Raw genomic sequence first — 19,125 nt, 5'->3', positions numbered from 1 at the left:
CTCTCTCCTCAACGTGGACGCGAAGCTATTAGCGAAGGTGTTGGCTACCAGAATTGAGGACTGTGTCCCGGGGGTGATTCACGAGGACCAGACGGGTTTTATTAAGGGAAGGCAGCTGAATACCAATGTGCAGAGGCTGCTTAACATAATCATGGTGCCTGCAGTGGAAGGGGAGGCGGAGAGAGTGGCGGCGATGGACGCGAAGAAGGTCTTCGATAGGGTGCAGTGGGGGTACTTCTGGGAAGTGTTGAGGAGCTTTGGGTTCGGGGAGGGGTTCATTAGTTGGGTTAGGCTACTTTACGAAGCCCCGGTGGCGAGTGTGGCCATGGATCGGAGGAGGTCGGAATACTTTCGGCTGTACCGGGGGAAGAGGCCCCCTATCCCACTTGCTATTTGCATTGGCAATTGAGCCTTTGGCTGTGGCTCTAAGGGAGTCCAGGAACTGGAGGGGGCTGGTCCGGGGGAGGGGGGGGGCACCGGGTTTCGCTGTATGCCGATGACCTGTATGTGGCGGACCCAGTGGGGGGGATGCCGGAGGTGATGCGGATCCTCAGGGAGTTCGGGGACTTTTCCGGGTATAAGCTCAACGTGGGGAAGAGTGAGCTCTTCGTGGTACAACCAGGGGACCAGGGAAGGGGGATAGACGAGCCTCCACTGAAGAGGGCGGAAAGGAGTTTTCGGTACCTGGGGATCCAGGTGCCAGGAGCTGGGGGGCCCTACACAAGCTCAACTTGACGAGGCTGGTGGAGCAGATGGAGGAGTTGTTTAAAGGGTGGGATATGCTGCCACTCTCCCTGGCGGGTAGGGTACAGTCGGTGAAGGTGACGGTGCTCCCGAGGTTCCTTTTTATATTCCAGTGCCTCCCCATCCTGATCCCTAAGGCCTTTTTTAAGCGGGTCAGTAGGAGCATCATGGGATTCGTGTGGGCGAAAAAGACCCCAAGGGTGAGAAGGGTATTTCTGGAACGGAGTCGGGACAGAGGAGGGTTAGCGTTACCTAATCTGTGTGGGTATTACTGGACTGCCAATGTGGTGATGATACGCAAGTGGGTAATGGAGGGGGCGGGGGCGGCGTGGAAGAGGCTGGAGATGGCGTCCTGTGTGGGCACGAGTCTGGGAGCGCTGGTGACAGCACCGCTGCCGCTCCCGTCGACTAGGTACACCACGAGTCCGGTGGTGGCGGCGACTTTGAAAATTTGGGGGCAGTGGAGGCACTACAGGGGCGAGGTAGAGGCTTCGGTTTGGTCCCCGTTCCGGGAGAACCATCGGTTCGTCTCGGGGAGAATGGCTGGAGGGTTCCTGAGCTGGCACAGGGCAGGAATTAGAAGGATGGGGGACCTGTTTTTAGATGGGATGTTTGCGAGCCTTGGGGCGCTGGAGGAAATATTTGGGTTTCCCCCCGGAAATGCCTTCAGGTACATGCAGGTAAGGGTGTTTGTAAGACGGCAGGTGAGGGAATTCCCGCTGCTTCCAGCACTCAGGATCCAGGATAGGGTGCTCTCGGGGGGGGTGGGTTGGAGAGGGCACCATACCCCCCTCTCTCCCGGGGCCTGGTATTGGCACCATCAGCACACCCCCCCCCCCCTCTCTCCCGGGGCCTGGTATTGGTACCATCAGCCCCCCCCCCCTCTCTCCCGGGACCTGGTATAGGCACCATCAGCCCCCCTCTCTCCCGGGGCCTGGTATTGGCACCATCAGCCCCCCCCCCTCTCTCCCGGGGCCTGGTATTGGCACCATCAGCCCCCCCTCTCTCCCGGGACCTGGTATTGGCACCATCTGCACCACCCCCCTCTCTCCCGGGGCCTGGTATAGGTACCATCAGCCCCCCTCTCTCCCTGGGCCTGGTATAGGTACCATCAGCCCCCCCCCCTCTCTCCCTGGGCCTGGTATAGGTACCATCAGCCCCCCCTCTCTACCGGGGCCTGGTATAGGTACCATCAGCCCCCCCCCTCTCTCCCTGGGCCTGGTATTGGTACCATCAGCCCCCCTCTCTCCCGGGGCCTGGTATTGGCACCATCAGCCCCCCCCCCCTCTCTCCCGGGGCCTGGTATTGGCACCATCAGCCCCCCCTCTCTCCCGGGACCTGGTATTGGCACCATCTGCACCACCCCCTCTCTCCCGGGGCCTGGTATAGGTACCATCAGCCCCCCTCTCTCCCGGGGCCTGGTATAGGTACCATCAGCCCCCCTCTCTCCCGGGGCCTGGTATTGGCACCATCAGCCCCCCCTCTCTCCCGGGACCTGGTATTGGCACCATCTGCACCACCCCCCTCTCTCCCGGGGCCTGGTATAGGTACCATCAGCCCCCCTCTCTCCCGGGGCCTGGTATAGGTACCATCAGCCCCCCTCTCTCCCTGGGCCTGGTATAGGTACCATCAGCCCCCCCCCCTCTCTCCCTGGGCCTGGTATAGGTACCATCAGCCCCCCCTCTCTACCGGGGCCTGGTATAGGTACCATCAGCCCCCCCCCCCTCTCTCCCGGGGCCTGGTATTGGCACCATCTGCACCCCCCCCCTCTCTCCCAGAGCCTGGTATTGGCACCATCAGCCCCCCCTCTCTCCCGGGACCTGGGCCTGGTATTGGTACCATCAGCCCCCCTCTCTCCCGGGGCCTGGTATTGGCACCATCAGCCCCCCCCTCTCTCCCGGGGCCTGGTATTGGCACCATCAGCCCCCCCTCTCTCCCGGGACCTGGTATTGGCACCATCTGCACCACCCCCTCTCTCCCGGGGCCTGGTATTGGCACCATCTGCACCCCCCCCCCTCTCTCCCGGAGCCTGGTATTGGCACCATCAACGCCCCCCCTCTCTCCCTGGGCCTGGTATTGGTACCATCAGCCCCCCCCCCCTCTCATGGTACCATCAACGCCCCCTCCCTCTCTCCCTGGGCCTGGTATTCGTACCATCAGCACCCCCCCTCTCTCCCTGGGCCTGGTATAGGTACCATCAGCCCCCCCCCTCTCTCCCGGGGCCTGGTATTGGTACCATCAGCCCCCCCCCTCTCGTGGTACCATCAACGCCCCCTCCCTCTCTCCCGGGGCCTGGTATTGGTACCATCAGCGCCCCCCTCTCTCCCTGGGCCTGGTATTCGTACCATCAGCACCCCTCTCTCCCAGGGCCGGCCTTCAACAGCACAGCCTAAACAATGGACTAGGAACACTGGAAAACAGTGGTGTTATACAGAAGAAGAAAAACGACTTAGCCAAAGATGCCTGACCTCTCATAATGTAATTAAAAATGGCAAAACTACAAAGGTCACCAAGTAATTTCATTGAGATAAAGTACACACTAAAATCCTAATTGGAGTTGAAGCCAACTGTTTAATATTTATGAAATCTAACCTTGTTATGGCCAAGACAGCACTGCAACAAAGCTTACCAAATACCTCATATTCATTTAACTTTTGCAAAACAAAATTAAAAATAGAGGGGGTCACACAGTAAATTGATGACAGCCACCTGAAGATCTATCAGTCCATAATTTGTGGTTTAGGTTTTATGTATTAACCGTGAGTGGGAAATGACACTCTGAAATTAACTTGCAGCCACTTCACCATCAGATGTTGAAAATGTTTAAGTGATACAGCCACGAACAAATATAATAATACGTTAATGTCCCAACCCCCATCCTTTTGTCTGTCTTTCTATTCCATTGTTCTGTATTTCTTCAACGTTGATTCTTCTGCGTTCTATTGATTCCTCTCTCATCTTTCACTGGATCTCTCCTTCCATCTCCACTCCTTCAGTATTTCTATCCCTCCATCTCTACACCTTCGGTGACGCTATCCTCCATCCCCACTCCTTCAATATCTCTATCCCTCCATCTCCACTCCTTCAGTATCTCTATCCCTCCATCTCCACTCCTTCAGTATCTCTATCCCTCCATCTCCACTCCTTCAGTATCTCTATCCCACCATCTCTATTGCTTCAGTGTCACTGTCCCTCCATCTCCACTCCTTCAGTCTCTATTCCTACCATCTCTACCCCTTCGGTGACGCTATCCTCCACCCCCACTCCTTCAGTGTCTCTATCTCTCCATCTCTACTCCCTCCATCTTCATTCCTTAAGTGTCTCCGTCCTTCCATTTCTAATCCTTGAATGGCCCTATCCTTCCATCTCTACCTCTTCAGTATCTCTATCTCTCTCTCCATTACTTCAGTGTTTCTATCTATAATCCTTCAACTGTCCCTATTCCTCTATCTCCAACCCTTCAGTGTCTCTATCCCTTCATCTCCAATCTCTCAATGTATCTATACGTATATCTCTAACCCTCCTACGTGTTTATCTGTCTATTTCCAATTCTTCATGATGTGTGCCAGCTCCATCACCAACCTTTCATCGCAACTACTGATATGACTCTGGTATTTGATTTTGAAGAGATTATTGTCGATACCTTGGTGCATGTCAAAGTACTAAGGTATGCTGAGGCTTAATTCCGATTAAACATCCTGGGGGCTACCATTGACCAGAAATTGAACTGGATTAGCCATAAAAATACTGTGCAGGTCGGAAGCTAGGCGAGTAACTCACCTCCTGACTTCCCAGAGCTTGCCCACCATCTGCAAGGCACAAGTCAGGAGTGTGCTGGAATGCTCCCCACTTGTCTGGATGAGCTCAGCTCCAACAACGCTCAAGAAGCTCGACACCATCCAGGACGAAGCAGCCCCGCTTGATTGGCGCCCCGTCCACAAACATTCACTCCCTCCCCCTCCGATGGACAGTGTCAGCCGTGTGCACCATCGACAAGATTCACTGCAGGAACTCACCGAGGTTCCTCAGGCAGCACCTTCCAAACACACGGCCACCACCATTTAGAAGGACAAGAGCAGCAGATACCTGGGATCACCCCCCACCTGGAGGTTCCACTCCAAGTCACTCCCCATCCTGACTGGGAAATATATCGGCCGTTCATTCAGTGTCGCCGGGTCCAAATCCTGGAGCTCCCTCCCTAACAGCACAGTGGGTGTACCTACACCTCAGGGACTGCAGCAGGTTCAAGAAGGCAGCTCAGCACCACCTCGTCAAGGGGCAATTAGGGATGGACAATAAATACTGGCCAAGCCACATCCCACAAATCAATTTTAAAAATCATTCACATGTAAACACTGGGGCAGTAGATCAAGTTTATTTTACACATGCGACCACAGTGCACTGTCCTGTCCTATGTTCATCGAAGAGGATACTTGACCTGTAAAAATGAGAGGGGGGGATACACCATGACTCACCACACAGACGATGCTGATCTCTGTGCAGTTTCAGGCTGGGACCATGGGCGGTACAAATGAAGCACATTATTGGAGCAACACATATTTCTGGATGGTTTTGATGCGAATTGCTTTATCGAGCTGCGTGCGGTGGGCCACACAATGGCACTGGGTTATCTTTCTTCACAGGCCAAGTGGTCAGGGTAAAACCTTGTATGGTAATAAAACTCCTTCAGATCCATGCATACGCTTGCATATATTAAACAACACCCTGTCTATTCTGTATGAGCATTTGTTACAAAACATTCCACAGGCAAAATACATATTTGATGAAATATGTGGACAACTTTATTTCCAATTATTTTCTCGGAGATAATGACCGGAATTCTCCAGCTGTTAGAATTCTCTGTTCCTGCTCGCCATGCACACCTGCATGCAGGTTTCCTGGGGTGGCTTCAATAGGAAATCCCATTGACAAGTGGCGGGAACAGAAAATCCTGCCGTCAGGGAATGGCATCCTTCCACGAAACACGTGGCTGGGGAAACCGGAGAATTCAGAACGGTTTCAAAATTGCTGTAAAATATCTGGAATACGCCATGGAAATCCAGGCCAAGATGTCCGATTTCAACATCCCTGGACACGCTGGTTAAATTGCCTGCCTCCGGCCTGAGATTTACTGTGACCACAGTCCCCTCTTTCCAACCAGGAGGGCCAATTGCTAGGGAATCCTGTCAATTCCCTCCTGAAATTCTTTGAGATACTCTGATACTCGGCCTAGGGGCCGAGAGAACACTGTCTCACCAATGGAATCTGACCACTCAACCAATCTGGGCTTCTTTCTATCCATCCAAGTAGCTACAATACCCTAGAATTGTTACAGCACAGAGGGAGTCCATTCACCCCGTCATGTCTGCACCGGCTCTCCACAGGATTAACTCAGTTTGTGCCACCCTCCACGTTCTTCCTTTTCATGTAAAGATCCAGTTCCCCCCTTGGATGCCGAGACATAAAGAGTTTTGCCTCTCTCGTGCATTTCCCTCGCACATTGCTTCAATCATTTCCGTCAGTGTTGCTTGAACGCGCAATTTCTATCATTAAAATGCTTTTCATTGGCTCATTCTACTTCTCAGAACTTCCGACTTGCTCCGCTCCTCGCTCATGAACGGTTCCCCAACCTAAGCACTGTCCCCCCCCCCTCAACTTCCCATGCCACTATAACTGCCTCTTCTTGCTGCCTCCCAGTATTCCCGACTTCCCGTTCACTCCTGGTTCCATGGGACTGCAGGATCCAGAGTGCACTGGAACAATCAGGCAGAGCTGTCGTGTAACTGCGAGGTTTCAATGGTAGGAAGAGGTGTTGCAAATTGAAAGGTGGCATTTTCTTTCAGCATTTGCCATCATTTTAGCCATTAAAATTACAGCCAACTGTGCTGCTTCAATGAGGCTATTATTGTGGTAGGTTATTAGGAGGGGGGGGCGCTAGATTGGGGTGGGGGCTGGTTGCACACTGGCGCTTCCAACAAGAATTAGATCGGAATGATTAAATGGCAATTTGATGTCAACCACCTTCATTGTAGCAGGCAGCTAGGCCGAGATTATGTGAATGACGATTTGGAGCCCACACGGTGAGTCTCCTGGACAGTGATACATTAATGGCATCTTCTCATTTCGATTGGAAGAGGATACATCTAAAAACAAGGGGTGGGATTTCCTGGCTCCGCCGTAGCATATTTTGCAGCAGTGGGAACTTCCAGTCCTGCCAATGTCTGTGGAGTTTTGTGTGGTTCGCCAGTCCGGCCGCTGGGCCACATGCCATGCGGGGAGGGGCGGAGTCACCCCTGGCGGGACCGGAAAGTCCCCCCTAAGGGAAGGGCCAGAAAATCCCATCCAAGGAATATTTTGTGGAAGAATCATAATCAAAGAATTGTTGCACCACAAAAGGAGACCATTCGGCCCATTATGTCGGCACTGGCTCTCCAAACGGGCATCATGACTGAATGCCATTTCCCTGCCTTTTCCCCGTACCCCTGCACATTGTTTCTATTTGAGTAATTACTATAGAATTATAGAATCCCTACAGTGCAGAAGGAGGCCATCGGCCGATCGGGACCCTCTGAAAGAGCACCCTACCGAGGCCCACTCCCCGCCCTATCCCCGTAACCCCCACGCATTGATCATGGCCAATCCACCTACCCTGCACATCTTTGAGTTGTGGGGGCGAAACCCACGCAGACACGGGGAGAATGTGCAAACTCCACACAGACAGTGACCCAGGGACGGGATCGAACCCGGGTCCTCAGCGCCGTGAGGCAGCAGTGCTAACCACTGCGCCACCGTGCTGCCTCATTCTAAGGGACAATTTAGCATGGCCAATCCACCTAATTATCTCATGCCCTCTCAAATGCCTCGATTGAACCTGCCTCCACCACACTTGCAAGCAGTACATTCCAGACCTCAACCACTCGGGTGGGTGAAAAAGGTTTTTTGCACATCATGGGCGGGAGTCTCCGGCTGTCTGCTGGCGACGGGATTCTCTAGTCCCTCTGGCAGCGCCGATGGCAGGGGTGCTTTCAATGGGAAATTCCATTGTCAAGCGGCGGGAGCAGAGAATCTCGCTGCAAGCAAACGGCGCGGCCAAATTTCCCGTCCTCGCTAGCACTGGTAGCAGGGCAATCTCATGAAGGAGAATCCCGGCCCACATTAGCTTCTTTTACAAATCCCATTAAATCTGTGACCTTTCCTTCTTGATCCTTTTACGAGTGGGAACAACATCTCCCTACTCTGTCAAGCCCCCTCAAGAAGGGGAAAGGAATAAATTAACAGGGATAAATAAACAACCGTATTTTACACAGATGATTTCAACTCACTGCGAGTTGAAATAAACAGGTTTCATAAACCAGCTTTGCTCAACATGTGAGCCACTTAGCCAGATGTGGCTAATTGTACATCTGATTATGCATGAAAAATACAGAATAGCCTCTGTTATTGGGTGTGTGGCCTTCATCCTCCTATTCACACATGGCTAACTCTGAGTGGAGGGTAGCAATAGAAAGGCTGTATTTAATCAGCAGAGACAGCTGGAAAATGGAATAAACAAGAGGCAGCTTGTAACAGCGAGCTTGATCTGGAGTATTGCTTCACTTGGATGGGAGAGGATACCAACTGGATAAAAAGCTTTGAAATGCGGCTTTAGTGGGGATCAACTGGACAAGGACTGAGTGAAGCAATAAAGTTGAGCTCCGAAGAAGATGATACCGGACGCGAAGCGTTAACTTTGTTTTCTCCCTCCACGGATGCTGCCAGGCCGGCTGAGTTTTTCCCGCATTTTCTGCTCTTCTTAAAGAAATTTGCTGAATGGAATTAGGGCAAGGGCAGAGAGACTGGGGAGCACACATCTGAACAGGAAACAGGCTCATTGGCAGTGTTGTTCTGGTCCCACTGGAGGGGTTGCGAGCGTCGTTGTGGGCGGAATGGGAAAATCTGGAGAGCGGTCAAATGGTAGGATAACGAGTGTGGAGGAACGGATGGATTTTATGGTGCATTCCCACAGATCCCTGAGAGTAGAGGGATAGGTAAATAAGGTGGTCAAGAAGGCGTACAGTGCTGCTTCCTTTTATTGGCTGAGACCTGTCATGATATGCACTCATGCACATAATGAGATACAGACAGGCAGTGACAGACCCCCAGTACAGCCAATCAACACACAGGACAGAACACAACCAATCACCAGGCAGAACACTAGAAGGTGGTCTCCCACTATAAAACACACGAGGCATCAACACTCTGCCTCTTTCCACTGGTGACAACTGTAGTGACAGTCAGGGTGTATATATCAGTTCGCACCTTCTACACGTGGCTCAGAGCTAGTCTGGTCTAATTCGTTATAGTAAGCACGCTTGGGTTAGTAGAGTGTCAAACCCACAGAGAACTGTGTACACTGCTTAACAAGTTCAATAAAGCGTTTTGAACCAACATCACAGTTTGGAGTCTACTTTCAAGTACAACTGCATCCAGTTGCAGTCCGTGTTACCCCAGGGAGATTAACACGACAAGACCGAGAATATAAGAGCAGGGAAGTTGTGCTGGAACTGTATAAAACAATAATTAGACCACAACTAGAGGGGTGGTTACCACATTGCAGGAAGAATGTGTAGCACACAAAGACTCCCGAGAGACGAATAGAGGTGAAGTCGATGAGGCTTTATTAAGCGTGACTTGTTCCCCGCAGTTCAGTAACAGACTGGCCTGCGGGGGAGAACTCCTGGTTCTTATACTCCGCCTTCAGGGCGGAGCTAGAGGTCAACAGCCAACCAGGACCCGGGATCTGTCAGCCAATGACATCACGGCTTCACAGTCCCACATGACCCCTAATGCATACTACCACATTCACCCCTTGTTAAAAATGAACCCGGCGGGGCGGTGCTTCGCATGGTGGTAGAGGTTTACAAGGCTGGTCCTGGGAGGAAAAACTTTTGCATGTCATCACAGTATGTACAGGGTATTTTTTTTGTTTTGAACTATTTACAGTATTCGTAAGAGGGAAAAAGGTAAAAAAAATTCTCGTAAAAGTCCACAACATTCTAGTGTTACACCGATGCCACAAGTCGGTCGGGCGGTCTGGTCGTCCTTGTCGATCGCCTCAGCCCTGGTGGTGGTGATGCTTGTTCCAGTGTTGTCGTCTCCGGGAGCTTTACGGTTTCTGCTTCAGCTTCACTTCTGGTCGGACCTGGAAGGAGGACCGATCCTCCCGGGAAGGGGGCTGTCGCGGGGTGCGCCGGTGGCAGGGAGGGGGTGATTGGTGTCGGGGGGATGTGCGTGTTGCCGGCGGGCGCCAGATCTCACAGGGAGACCGTGTCCTGTCGGCCGTCGGGGTACGCCACGTAGGCATACTGCGGGTTCGCGTGGAGGAGGTGAACCCTCTCGACCAACGGGTCCGACTTGTGCGCCCGCAGATGTTTCCGGAGCAAGATGGGTCCTGGGGCCGCCAGCCAGGTCGGACGGCTCGTTCAGCTTTCCGGGACGGTACAAGATCTCGTAGTTGAAGGTGGAGAGCTCGATCCTCCACCTTAAGATCTTGTCATTTTTAATTTTGCCCTGTTGTGCATTATCGAACATGAAGGCTACCGACCGTTGGTCAGTGAGGAGAGTGAATCTCCTGCCGGCCAGGTAATGCCTCCAATGTCGCACAGCTTCCACTATGGCTTGGGCTTCCTTTTCCACTGATGAGTGGCGGATTTCTGAGGCGTGGAGGGTTCGGGAAAAGAAGGCCACGGGTCTGCCCGCTTGGTTAAGGGTGGCCGCTAGAGCTACATCGGAGGCGTCGCTCTCCACCTGGAAGGGGAGGGACTCGTCGATGGCGCGCATCGTGGCCTTTGCGATATCCGCTTTGATGCGGCTGAAGGCCTGGCAAGCCTCTGTCGACAGAGGGAAGGAGTCTGTTACTGAACTGCGGGGAACAAGTCACGCTTAATAAATTGTAGCGCACAAAGACTCCCGAGAGACGAATAGAGGTGAAGTCGATGAGGCTTTATTAAGCGTGACTTGTTCCCCGCAGTTCAGTAACAGACTGGCCTGCGGGGGAGAACTCCTGGTTCTTATACTCCGCCTTCAGGGCGGAGCTAGAGGTCAACAGCCAACCAGGACCCGGGATCTGTCAGCCAATGACATCACGGCTTCACAGTCCCACATGACCCCTAATGCATACTACCACATTCACCCCTTGTTAAAAATGAACCCGGCGGGGCGGTGCTTCGCATGGTGGTAGAGGTTTACAAGGCTGGTCCTGGGAGGAAAAACTTTTGCATGTCATCACAGTATGTACAGGGTATTTTTTTTGTTTTGAACTATTTACAGTATTCGTAAGAGGGAAAAAGGTAAAAAAAATTCTCGTAAAAGTCCACAACATTCTAGTGTTACACCGATGCCACAAGTCGGTCGGGCGGTCTGGTCGTCCTTGTCGATCGCCTCAGCCCTGGTGGTGGTGATGCTTGTTCCAGTGTTGTCGTCTCCGGGAGCTTTACGGTTTCTGCTTCAGCTTCACTTCTGGTCGGACCTGGAAGGAGGACCGATCCTCCCGGGAAGGGGGCTGTCGCGGGGTGCGCCGGTGGCAGGGAGGGGGTGATTGGTGTCGGGGGGATGTGCGTGTTGCCGGCGGGCGCCAGATCTCACAGGGAGACCGTGTCCTGTCGGCCATCGGGGTACGCCACGTAGGCATACTGCGGGTTCGCGTGGAGGAGGTGAACCCTCTCGACCAACGGGTCCGACTTGTGCGCCCGCAGATGTTTCCGGAGCAAGATGGGTCCTGGGGCCGCCAGCCAGGTCGGACGGCTCGTTCAGCTTTCCGGGACGGTACAAGATCTCGTAGTTGAAGGTGGAGAGCTCGATCCTCCACCTTAAGATCTTGTCATTTTTAATTTTGCCCTGTTGTGCATTATCGAACATGAAGGCTACCGACCGTTGGTCAGTGAGGAGAGTGAATCTCCTGCCGGCCAGGTAATGCCTCCAATGTCGCACAGCTTCCACTATGGCTTGGGCTTCCTTTTCCACTGATGAGTGGCGGATTTCTGAGGCGTGGAGGGTTCGGGAAAAGAAGGCCACGGGTCTGCCCGCTTGGTTAAGGGTGGCCGCTAGAGCTACATCGGAGGCGTCGCTCTCCACCTGGAAGGGGAGGGACTCGTCGATGGCGCGCATCGTGGCCTTTGCGATATCCGCTTTGATGCGGCTGAAGGCCTGGCAAGCCTCTGTCGACAGAGGGAAGGAGTCTGTTACTGAACTGCGGGGAACAAGTCACGCTTAATAAATTGTAGCGCACAAAGACTCCCGAGAGACGAATAGAGGTGAAGTCGATGAGGCTTTATTAAGCGTGACTTGTTCCCCGCAGTTCAGTAACAGACTGGCCTGCGGGGGAGAACTCCTGGTTCTTATACTCCGCCTTCAGGGCGGAGCTAGAGGTCAACAGCCAACCAGGACCCGGGATCTGTCAGCCAATGACATCACGGCTTCACAGTCCCACATGACCCCTAATGCATACTACCACAGAATGTGGTTTTACTAGAGCGGGAACAGTAGAGGAAATAGCCAAAAATGTAGAATTGTAACTTCGAGGCAAAATCAACTTGGAGAGGAGACTGAGGCAAGATTTAATTGAGCTCTAGAAAATGGTAATGGGCCTCAATCGATTGGATGGAGGAAGGACCAGTCCTGGGACGGGTGGGCTTGTGCTATGAAGAAAGGTTGAACAGGTTCAGGCGACAGCCATTGGTGTTCAGAAGAATGGGCGGCGGGTGATCTTATTGAAACATATTGGGCTGGAATCTCCGGGATTCCCGGCCGCCTATTTCTCAGCGGCACGCCGCTCCCTGGGGCAAGATTCTCTACTCCCGCTGCTTGTCAATGAGATTTCCCATTGAAACCACCCCACGCCACTGGAAAACCGGGGGGTGGGGGAGGGGGAGGGGGGGGTGGGACTGCGCTGCCTGAGGGAAAAGAGAATCCGAACGGCAGGAGGATTCCAGTCATACAGTCCTGAGAATTTTTGATGGATTAGATCCTGAGAGGATGTTTTCCGCCTGTGGGAAGACTACAGCCCGGGGACACAGTTTACGAATAAAAGAGATCAGCCATTTAAATTGGAGATGAGGAGAATTTTTTCTCTCTCAAAGGGCCAGCAGTATGTGGAATGCTTTTCCCCAGAGAGCAGTGCAGTTGGGTCATTAAATTTATCTGAGGCAGGGTTAGACAGATGTTTGGTCGACCAGGGGGTCAAGGGTTATGAGGATCCAACGGCAAAGTAAAGTTGCGACAACAACCAGATGAACCATGATCTTATTGAATGGCGGAGCAGGCTCGAAGGGCTGAATGGCCCACTCCTGCTCCTTTGTTCCTATGCGTATATCCCTTTGGGGAGAGGTCGATAGCCAGGATGGATAGATTTGAAGTGACTAGAGAGGCTAGCCGAGGAGGATTTTCTTTACTCAGAGTTTGGTGCTGGTCTGGAACTCATTGCTTAAAAAGGGAGAAACAAACTATCATCGCATTTACAAAAGACGTGGATGTGCACTTGAGGTGCTCTGACCAAGAGGGACTGAAACTGAGAGTTTAAAGACGGGATTAGACTGGATTCAGCAAGCAGACGACAGGACATGATGGAACAAATTGCCTTCCTTCTGTGCAGTAAATCTTTCCGCATTTCAATGCTTGGGGGAATTTGAATTCAACAACAATTCGGAATTAAGAGTCTAATGATGCCCATGAAAGCATTGTCGATTGTTGTAATGCTCTTTCGGGAAGGAAATCTGCCATTCTTATCCGCTCTGGCCTATATGTGACTCCAGATCCACTGACTCTTGAGTAGGCTCGCAGTCAAAGCTGGCCCAGGCAGCTGTGCGCACATCACATGAATTTGAAGAGGAAAATGGGCTGGATTCTCAGCCCCCCCCCCAGCGGAACGCCGTTCACAGGCGGTGGGATTCTCTATTCCCGCCGCTCGGATTTCGCATTGAAGTCATCCCACACCGCCAGCAGGAAACCTGCGGGAGGGGGGTGCGCTGTCGCCGGGAAAGGTGTATCGCAATGGCTGGAGAATTCCAGGCAATGTTTCTTGGCCTGCGTTTTGCTGATCAACAATCATTCTGAACATAAACAACTGCTGAACTGAGAGGCTGCACAAAGATGTGGACGGCCTACTAAATTCCTGACACAATTTCAAACTTCAGTGGAAGAGAGACTGCAGAGATGGGCCAGATGTTTGAAGCATGTTGGAGACTGCGTACAAGGTGTTTCACCATAAATGCTGCCCACGGGTAACATAATGTCACAAGAGCTACATCTAGGGCAGCATGGTGGCGCAGTGGTTAACAATGCTGCCTCACGGTGCCGAGGTCCCAGGTTCGATCCCGGCTCTGGGTCACTGTCCGTGTGGAGTTTGCACATTCTCCCCGTGTCTGCGTGTGTTTCGCCCCCACAACCCAAAGATGTGCAGGGTAGGTGGATTGGCCACGCTAAATTGCCCCTTAATTGGAAAAAAAATGAATTGGTTGCTTTAAAAAAAAAATGTTTTAAGAGTCACATCTATTCCTGTTGAGTCATTCCTGTTGGACAGCGCTGTATGTGATGGATGAACAAAATAACTCAGACTTTAATTGGCACTTGTAAAAGAGTAAATAGTTTTTTGGAATTAATTCCAAAGGTGTGAGCATCGCTGATGAGACCAGCATTTATTATCCATTCATAATTGCCCCTTGAGAAGGTGCTGGTGTCCTACCTAGATTAGATTAGATTAGATTTATTGTCACATGTACCGAGGTACAGTGAAAAGTATTGTTCTGCGTACAGTACAGACAGATCGTTCCAGACAGGAGAAACATAGGACATACGTATATACACAATGTAAATACAGACATAGGGTGGAGCATACGGAGTGTAGCGCTACACAGTAGAGAAGGTGCATGGAAAGATCATTTCAGTCCATAAGAGGGAGTGCATGGTTAGGGATGATGTTAGTGCTAGAATTAAGTTTTAACAGGTTACTACAGTCATAATAGATGTAGGAAGAGGCTCTGTGGGGCAGAGCTCTCAGAGAGTCTCCACACTCCAGCGCCATCTTGCTGAATATCTTCTTGAACTCTGCAGTCCCTGAGGTGTAAGTGCACCCATGATGCTGTTAGGGAGGGAGCTCCAGGATTTTGACCCAGCGACAGTGAAGGAACGGCCGATATATTTCCCAGTCAGGATGGTGGGTTACTCAGAGGAGAACCTCCAGGTGGGGATGATCCCAGGTATCTGCTGCTCTTGTCCTTCTAGATGGTAGTGGTCGTGGCTTTGGAAGGTGCTGCCTGAGGAACCTCGGGGAGTTCCTGCAGTGAATCTTGTCGTTGATTCACATGGCTGCTATTATGTGTTGGTGGTGGTGGGGGAAATGTGAAGGTGGTGGATGGGGTACCAATCAAATGGCTTGCTTTGTCCTGGATGGTGTTGAGCTCCTTGACTGTTGATGTAGCTGCACTCATCCATGCAAAAGGTATTACAAATGTTAAGCCCAATAACTTCCTGTAGCAATAAGGTAATTGTGGAATATTTTTTACTTCATCTCGGTCAATGGTGTATTGCTTCAGTAAGTTTGCTGTGTTGCAATGTTGGGTGAACCACTGCCACTGCAGAACTGTGGTAAGCGTCAAAGATTAAGTTCCAGATCCCAGGCTACCTAACAGCACTGCATGGGTGATCAACCAACCGGCTGACGTTTCTCGAGATTTTAACTGATATTGATATCTGTGCAATGTCCTGTGAACACAGAGCCAGGAGGAGCCCACGCAGTCCCTCCAGCCAGTCCCACTTTTCAATAAGGGCATGTTTGGTTATAATATATTTCAATGATTGAGTTGACAGAAGATGCCTTCGCCCGCCCATAATTAAATCGCTCATTTCCGCAGGCCTGTCATTTGTGTCAGCGTTTTCAGTCAGCAGAATTTCATGTAATTCCTCGGAATATATCCAAAGTGGACCATCTGGTATCAGTCATCCACCTGCTGTGACTTTTTACAGTGAGAAACCGATATCATCAACTCAAAGACTCCGTTTTCGTTTAACTACAGAGCTGTGCTTGAATTGCTGTCTTGCTAAAACTTAGCTGATCTGCTTCAATTTATTTATAGAAGGACTTATCCTGGTATTTGTCATGGCCATGATATGGGCGGCAAGGTGACACAGTGGTTAGTACTGCTGCCTCACAGCGCCAGGGATCTGGGTTCGATTCTGGCCTTGGGTGACTGCGGCGTTTGTACATTCTTCCCATGCCTGTGTGGGTTTCCTCCGGGTGCTCCGGTTTCCTCCCACAAGTCTAAAAGTGTGCTGGTTAGGTGGATTGTCCTTGCTAAATTGCCCCTTTCGTGTCCAGGGATGTGGGATTATGGGGATGGGGGAGGGGATTGGGCCTAGGTCGGGTGCTCTTTCAGAGGGTCAGTGCAGACTCGATGGGCTGAATGGCCTTCATTGTAGGGATTCTACAGATATTCCAGTGTCAGAGTATGGACGGGACTTTCCAAGACTCGATGGGCTGAATGGCCTTCTTCTGCATTGTAGGGAATCTTCGGATATTCCAGTCTCAGAGTATAGACGGGACTTTCCGACCACCGCCATGGCATGTTTTCCGGTGGCAGAGACACCTGGCCACTGGCTGCGGGCAGGGTCTTCTGGTCCCACTGATGTCTATGCCATTTTGCATGGCTCGCCCACTGGGGAACCCGCCACGGGGGCGGTTGGGTGGGGTGAGCGCCTTCAGAGGCCCGGAGGATGCTGTCAGCGGTAGGGTGGGAAAATCCCACCCTGTATGTCACACCTTGGAACATTTTGACGAAACTTGGCAATCGCAGAAGCCAAGGGTAAAGAGCAGAGGTCGGCAGACTGAGCACACATTCCTCACACCAACCTTCAACCAGATGGCTGTGCTCAAAACAATAGGCGTTCGGAGGAGATTATTTAACTGAGTGATCCACCAGCAGCCTGCAGCATGTGCTAATCACACCCAGCAGCCCACAATCTCCTGCCATGGTGAATCAGAGGAAAAGGAAAGATATGCATTTATACAGTGCTTTTCATGGCCTCAGAACACCCCAAACACTCCACAGTCTGTTTCGCTGTAGGAAAGACAGCTGCCACCAATGGAGGGTACACAGAAAACCACCAACAATCAACAGTGTGGTAACGTCCAAATAACCTGCTTTTGGTGCTGTTTGATAAATTCATAAGATATCGGAGCGGAATTCGGCCATTCGGCCCATCGTGTCTGCTTCGCCATTCTATCATTGATAAGTTTAAACATTAACCAAGTCCCCTGCTCTTCTTTGGAATACATTAGGATTGTTTACACAGGATCTAGGCACACAGAAATAGGTCATTTGTTGCCCATCATATTGGTGCAGTCCACAGTGCTATTAGGAAAAGAGTTCAAGGATTTGAACCCAGTGACAGTGAAGGAATTACGACATAATTCTAATTCAGCATAGTGTGTGGCTTGAAGGGGAATATAGTGGTCGTGCTGGCCTTGGACTTGGTGGTCCTCTCACACATCCGCTGCCCATGCCCTTCTCGATAGTAGAGGCCTTGGAAGGTGCCATTGGAGGGGCCTTGGTGAGTTACTACAGTGCATCTTGTACACAATAGACATTGCTGCCATTGTGCATCGGTGTCAGAGGGAATCATAGAATCCCAATAGTGCAGGAGGAGGTTCTGCGGCCCATCGAGTCCGCACCAACCCTCAGAAGCAGCTCCCCACCCAGGCTTGCAATCCCACCTAACCTTTGGACACTAAGGGGCAATTTAGCATGGCCAATCCACCCAACCTGTACATGTTTGGACTGTGGGAGAAAACCAGAACACCAGGAGGAAACCCACACAATGTGCAAACTCCACACAGTCAGTCACCCAAGGCCAGAATTGATCCCGGGTCCCTTGAACTGTGAGGCAGCAGTGCTAACCACTGTGCCACCGTGCCACCATCTCAATGAATACTTTAGTTTGTAAGTGGGGTGCCGATCAAATGGGTTGTCCTGGATGGTGCCCAGCTGCTATCGTGTTGTTGGAGCTGCACTCAGGTAAGGAGAGAATATTCAATCACAGTCTTGACTTGTACTTTTCAGATGATGGACAGGCTTTGGGTAGAGTTTGGATACCAGACCCCAGTTTTTGTTAGGGTACCAGACGAGAACCCCAAACAGTTTTCAATTTGTATAACTGTGAAGAAAGGATACTTCACCCTCAGAGTGATGACTCTGACCAAAACTTTCATTTAAACACATAATTAACCACATTAGCATCAAATAAATAGCTTTACAATTAACGGTAAAACAGTTATTAAAGCAAAATGTAAAAACTTTACCTCACTATCTACACCTGTCACTGAATATTTTTCAACTGAGCAACCCAATACAGTTCAAAATGCACTCATAAATAAAGTTACAAATCAGGGTTAGTTGAGGTTCTCTGTGCAGACTGTTGGGGAGAGACCCCTTCTAGGAACACCCTGAAAATCCTTCTGTCTTGTCAGATTCAAATCCTTTGGCAAACTGCTTTTCAACTTAAAATCTTCTAACAGACTGAAAAACTCCAGACAGACATGGCTCCTCCCATTAATTACATCATCCATATCCCACTAAATTGTACCATCACCTGCTTAGCTAGGACTATTCCCTCACAAATGATCTACACCCCAGAGAACCTCCTTTCTATAAACAATATCCCGATAGCCATCTATAGGTAAACAAGTAAATAGTTAGAGAATCAATGATTCCTTCACATAATAATAATCTTTATTCGCGTCACAAATAGGCAATGAAGTTACAGCGACAATCCGCTAGTCACCACATTGGGGCGCTTGTTCGAATACACTGAAGGAGAATTCAGAATGTCCAATTCACCTAAAAAGCATGTCTTTTGGGACTTGTGGGAGGAAACCGGGGCACCCGGAGGAAACCCACGCAGACACGGGGAGAAAGTGCAGACTGTGCACAGACAGTGACCCAAGCCAGGAATCGAACCCGGGTCCCTGATGCTATGAGCAACAGTGCTAACCACTGTGCTACCGTGCCGCCCAACTTCTTTTTTGACTTCTTAATAACTGCTTTAGTAGACACACTGCATGTATTTTTGGAAAAAAAATTTAGAGTACCCAATTCATTTTTTTTCAATTAAGGGGCAATTTAGCGTGGCCAATCCATCTATCCTGCACATCTTTGGGTTGTGGGAGAGAAACCCACACAGACACGGGGAGAATGTGCAAACTCCACACGGGCAGTGACCCAGGACTGGGATCGAACCAAGGAGCTCAGCGCCGTGAGGCAGCAGTGCTAACCCACTGCAGGTTAGGTGAATTGGCCAATGGTAAATTGCCCTTAATGCCAAAATTGCCCTTGGTGTTGGGTGGAGGTGTTG

At 51.1% G+C, this 19,125-nt stretch overlaps 1 protein-coding gene across 3 annotated transcripts in view; it reads right to left on the bottom strand.

The window, feature by feature from the left end:
* prrt1 (proline-rich transmembrane protein 1) overlaps positions 1–19,125 on the bottom strand; it is a 132,257-nt gene that overhangs the window by 90,508 nt on the left and 22,624 nt on the right. The window lies entirely within an intron of this gene.

The sequence above is a fragment of the Scyliorhinus torazame genome, chromosome 14 (assembly GCF_047496885.1).
Source record: "Scyliorhinus torazame isolate Kashiwa2021f chromosome 14, sScyTor2.1, whole genome shotgun sequence".
In the NCBI taxonomy this organism is placed as follows: domain Eukaryota; kingdom Metazoa; phylum Chordata; class Chondrichthyes; order Carcharhiniformes; family Scyliorhinidae; genus Scyliorhinus; species Scyliorhinus torazame.
The sequence above is the reverse complement of the archived record's forward strand: the minus strand, read 5'-3'. Positions and strand labels throughout refer to the sequence as shown.